The following is a 5910-nucleotide window of genomic DNA, read 5'->3' on the forward strand; positions in this document are numbered from 1 at the left end:
TGATTAGATCTATCCTATTTATATGAATTTACGTTACCGCAGTCCACTGCAAAGCCCTATAATGGCTATGTAATAATGATTACTTATGACACTTATTTTTTACTTACCCACCCTTTGTGAGAGAAATGAGGTGTGCAGTAATACTGACTTTACCATAAGTAATTTATTACCTCCCCATATCTTGCAGGTTTGTTACCACAGTCCACTGCGCACAGCCCTGTTCATGGTCTTGTTATAATACATACCCACGGAATGGGATTTGATGTGCAGTAGACTGTAGAAGTGATTAATTACAAACACTCCTCCTTTGTAAGGTGCATACAGTATGTAATAAAATGAGTTCACTCCTCATTTTGTTTGTTCGAAATGGTTAGCATGCAGGGCACAAGGTATTGCATGATTTCATGTCACTCGTATCTTATTCAGAAAAAGATGCAATTGATCCATGACATAAAAACATGTTTTTAAGCTTTATGCACTTTAAGTATAAGATGATGTCAAATGATAGGAGTACTATAAATTTTGACTTTCCGTACCTGAAAGGTTCTTTTCACTACATCTCTTTCATACAATCTCCGAGATTGCCAGTAGTAGACAATGCTTACAGACTTTTAGTTACCGATATTTACAGTAACTCGCATTCCGCGTGTCAATTGATTTTAACTGTGGCATGTTCAGACATATATACGAAAATCCCGAGAGATTGAATTCTGGGGCTAATTCACCATCTCATCTAAATGTTGACATTTGTTTCGATCAATTTTCATTTTCATCAGTTGTCACTTGTGTTTAAAACTTAGAGCCAGTAGCATCACTTGGGAGTCTTAGCAGGACAAAACAGTTCTATGAAGCAGTTTGATTCATTATTTGGTTTTACTGTACCTATTTCTGAATTTGTATTGAAGGGTGGTAGTCACATGTGTATGCACATATGCGGGCACAATTAATGAAAAAAGATACCACTTGTGTCAAGGAAACGCACTATTTTTTAAGATATTTGAGTCTGATGAGGTAAATGTGAGTCTGATGAGGTGTATGAAGAGCTCTCTTAAATCTGATTAATAAAATTCAATAGATGTAAAGATAATGCTTATGTGCACGGTATTTTGTTGTATCTTTGTCATAAAAATGCTTGTACTTGTATTTTATTTAAAAAATCAATGACTATATATGTGCGGATACATGTAAGTAAGGATTTTCGTCAATCTCTACCAGAGTTGTCGTTCCTTAAAAGTCACAATACACATTTGTTAACGGCTCACGGACAACCAATAGTTGTCCTCCCCAGATACAGACCTATGATGACCAAATGTTGGTTGGCCTTACATTTGGCCATCGGCGTCATGACATTAGCCCAATGTTGGCTTATTGTTGTAACCCCAACCATCAATTCTCATATATTGAACAAACGTTGGTTGAATGCAAAACCAACCTTCGATTCCAATGTGTTTGCCCAACGTGAACTGGATATATTAAAACAATTAATTTACATACGTTGGCCCAATGCTGACCTGATGTCATTTTCTCTGTTCGTAATCTTTGCATGAATGATGATCTTGCACTCAGATAGCAACAGTTATAATCAATTCATATCAATAACATAATTTCTAATACAATAACTGAATAACATTTTTTATCTTTATTGTTTATACATATATTTTTAGAATTATTATATTTTCCAAAATCGTAACTGCAATAGCACTCAATGCTTTAGTGTATTTTAACAACATAAGGCTTACAACTAAAGCTCAGAATTCCTGTGTTAGTCATTTGGTATCATCAGAACAGGGCATGATATACACTACACACATTACGAAATCCATGTAATATATAGAGATGTGTGTGGGTAAGGGTGTGTGTGTTTTATTTTGCTCTAAGTATCACACCATAGCTTACAATGTCACTCATAAAATATTTTCTTATATAGGTAAATAATTTCTGTATCTTGAAATATACTAGCAATTTTGTTATCTTGATCATCAATTGCCGATTAAATTCGCAAATATTTAAGTGGCTATATGGAAAAAAAACTTCTCATGGCATAGACCACCGACATATGAGCTGAGATACGCACGCGGCTGAGAAGGGGGAGATGAAAATGAAATGAAGACAAAAAGAGGTGGCCATGGCTACATTTGTCAATCAAGAACAGAAAATAAAAATGTATGCATGTGATTTAGATCAGTCTTTAGGAGTCAACTGTTTATCCACTACTTCTTGACACAGAACAAACCTCAGCTGTTGATCGGATGTAAAGACGGCATTATATTAATGCTTCTACGACCTTCACTTGAATGATAGTTGTTGTAACGTTGGCCCAACGTCAGATATGGACAGCAGTTAAGCATTGGCCCAACGTAGGCTCAACATAGTTATAAAGTTGACGCAACATTGGTTCAACACACTTTTTAATTTGACCCAACGTCGACCCGACATACTGACCCAAAATCGGACCGATGATGTTGGCCCACAGGCATTTTCCATCGTTGGCCAACCAAACGTGAGGCACTGGCCCAACATTGGGCCAATGTATGCCTGCTATCTGGGTCGCAGTCAGGACCAAAGTGTGACGTTGGGTAAAACCATAGCGGCATCCCTGACAACACCAACGAAGGAAAGCTGTAGGCTGTTTTATATGCCTTTGATCAGCCTAAAAACACAATACTTGTGCCTTTTGAGAGATTTTGTGGCAATATCGTAGCCCAATTATCATCCAATATAACTGACGTTAATATATAAACTTGTATCTCGAGAACACGTCGGAAGCCGTAAAGTGAAAGTACAAAATATAAACACGACGGTTGGTGACTGTTTACTCAAATGAATCTTCCGCAATATAACACATAACTTTTATAATCATAGGAACAAATGAAGTCTTTTTCCAAGTGAACAAACATCAAATTCAAAATAATAAAAACATAAAAAAAACACACAGAGAAAAATACTGAAAGACTTAATCATAGGACACAAATACGCTTTTCTAGAATATTGAAATGGCACGAGACTTTAACAGAGGTGTTCTTGGGCTACCACAAAGCACTCTTGGAGTGGATGGACTTTTGTCTGAATGATTAACGTAATTGTAAGCCCTTCTAAGTGAGGACATATTGTATAGGTATATGTCAATAAGACGCTTGCTAAAATTTTTCTCAACTAAATAAAGTTCAGTTTATGTTCTAAAGCAAGAAATCGTTTTGAAACGTAGATAACAAGAACAAACGAACAAGTTTTTGCTGGACCAAACTATTTTCATTTTCTGAAGGCTTTCTCTCGTGTCTAGTTTCCAAGTATGTGGCAGTTTTACGGGCGTCATAGTAATCTCATTGCGAAAGACTTTTATTATTATTTTTTTTTTTTTTGCGATATAAAGCTGATGTGTTTAATGGTCGTTAGTTTGCCTGTTGATTCCGTTGTTGAATACCTTGTTCTCGTTTCAGAACGTGACATTGCTTACTTGGATTTACCAAAGTTTACATGTAGGTTGTCGTCGAAGAAGCAGAAAACGTTTACTCTTCCGATACACATGGTCTTATTCTCCTTGTACCTTTTCAGGATTCTCCGTGGATTATGATCATGTTGACATGTTGGTATTTTCTTGTTATTTTTTCCCAACTGGCGCCAATAATGATAAACTTCAGTATAATCTTCGTAAAACATGAAATAGATATAGAAATTGATTGAGTTCGATAACTATATTAATGATAATTCCAATAAATGAAATAAATTCTTTTTTTATGTTACAATAACCTTGTAATTCTGATACAAATAATACAAAGTCTATATAGAATTTAATACCAGCAATCTCACACACTGAGATAAACAGTTTGAATGCCCCTCGTCTTCCTGGTAGCAGGTATCAAGATATTCCACAAACGTGCAGCTACCTTTCAAAAACATATCATAAGTCACAACACGAGGTTTCGGAATGCATAAACAAATCACTATATGATGTCTCGGACAATAAGGAACACTTAGACTGATATACAAGTTGTAGGATATGTTCTGGTAAACATTGAGAGTAGGATTTTGTAAAGAAATTTACACGAAATAACATAACCCCGCTAATCAACAGCCCAATGACATTTTTACCGATTCTCAACATCTCTGCAATTTTCATTTTCACTGTATACACTTCAGATAATGAGCCAAATAATTTGAACTGAAAACGGAAATAGTTTTTTTTTTCTTTCAAGAAACTTATCTGAGAAACTGTTGAAAAATGTTATTTTTTCTAGTTGGTGAATGTTAATTTTTATCATTTAACAATATCTATATTTATTTTTGACAAGGAATCTTGGGAGGGGGAAGGGAGGAGCTGTCAAGAAAATAGGAAACTGCTAAAAACTTTGACCTGAGACATTTTGGAATAAGCAGAACTGTTTGGCCGAGAACGCCAAGCACCTGGTCTTTTTTGTTCCTTCCCAGATAAGAGACTTATGTTGGTCCAATGTTGATTTTCAGGTGTTGGGCTAACGTTGACTAAATGTGTGTTGAGAAAATGTTCAGGCTAGCTGAATAATGTACTTTACAAAATGACAGAGGATTGGAACATACCATCATCCAAACGATGCGGTATAGTCGTCCATAGGAAGATGTGGGATAAACATCTACGAAATAATAATGTTACAATGTTATATTGGAAATTATCTTGTGCCGTATAAAGTGATTAACTCTTTAATAAATCCATGTAACTAAAATGCCGTTTTCATGTTAAGAAATTTTCTTTGTTTTATGCGTGAAATGACAGACAAACCGGAGATAATTATCTGACAATCTCAGGCAGCTGAGTGGTATGTGGTGGCCGAAAAAGGCAGCCCCGCTGATAGAGAAAGTCAGTATGCAGGTGCGATGCTAAAACAAGCTTTGTTCTATATGATGGTAAAGGAAGGAAATAACACGGTGATATTCAAAAGTCAATATTTTATTACATTTTGACAACACACTTGTCAGGAGATCAAAATGAAATCAAGCGAAGATAATGACATAGCTGATTACATTTAGACAGGTACAGCATTATTTCATATATGCATAATGCAATATACCCAACAAAATTACTTTAGATGTGTTATAATGAAGAGAATGATTTATGTAAATATAATAATAATTTGATCTGAAAATTAAAAAAAAAAATCATTACACGTTTTAAATATTCCTACAATTTCATCTATATTTGGGTTTGAATATTGATATTTTTTTATAATTTACATAACACTAATCTATCCCTTTTCCTAAGTCGAATTAATTAATTTCCTAAACCTAATGATGATTGAATTATCGCCCTTTCAATATCAGCGAAGTAATTTTGAATAAATTGGCTATTGTCCTTTTGCCTTACAAGATGATTCAGTATACATCTGTGTGGTAGTCACGTTTTAAATATGTCAACTCTGGATCGTTCAGTGCTGTTTTTACAAGATTTGACCACTTTGAGTACAATATGGCCGTTTCCTGAATTACATGATACTATATAACTACCACGTACTTTACCGTCTTATATTAATTCGTACCAAAACAAAATAATTCCGATAACACTGCTTATACTATTTGCTATATAATTATGATTACCTGTTTTTTTAATTGAGAACTCTTTTTCATATATTTGATATGTATCATCTCCAGAGAGGTAATAATTTTGAATCACTAAATTTCATAACAGTGAAAGCAATAGCAACGCATCAAAAAGTTCAAACTGCAGATTTACACTGTAAATATTTATGATTTTTCTCTAGGTCAGTGTAACGACGCCTTCTGTACTTGAATAGCTAGTGATATTTTAGCCTTACCAAGTAACCATGAGCAGAAGAACAATAACCCAAAGTAACCTACAATTCTTCACCGTAATGCATAAATCTACTTTTCAATTTCGAATATATTTGGAAAAAAAACAGTGTTTTAGAATTTATAAAAACT

Source organism: Ylistrum balloti, unplaced genomic scaffold, assembly GCF_031769215.1.
Source record: "Ylistrum balloti isolate Yb309-2 unplaced genomic scaffold, AGI_CSIRO_Ybal_v1 Utg369892, whole genome shotgun sequence".
NCBI lineage: Eukaryota > Metazoa > Mollusca > Bivalvia > Pectinida > Pectinidae > Ylistrum > Ylistrum balloti.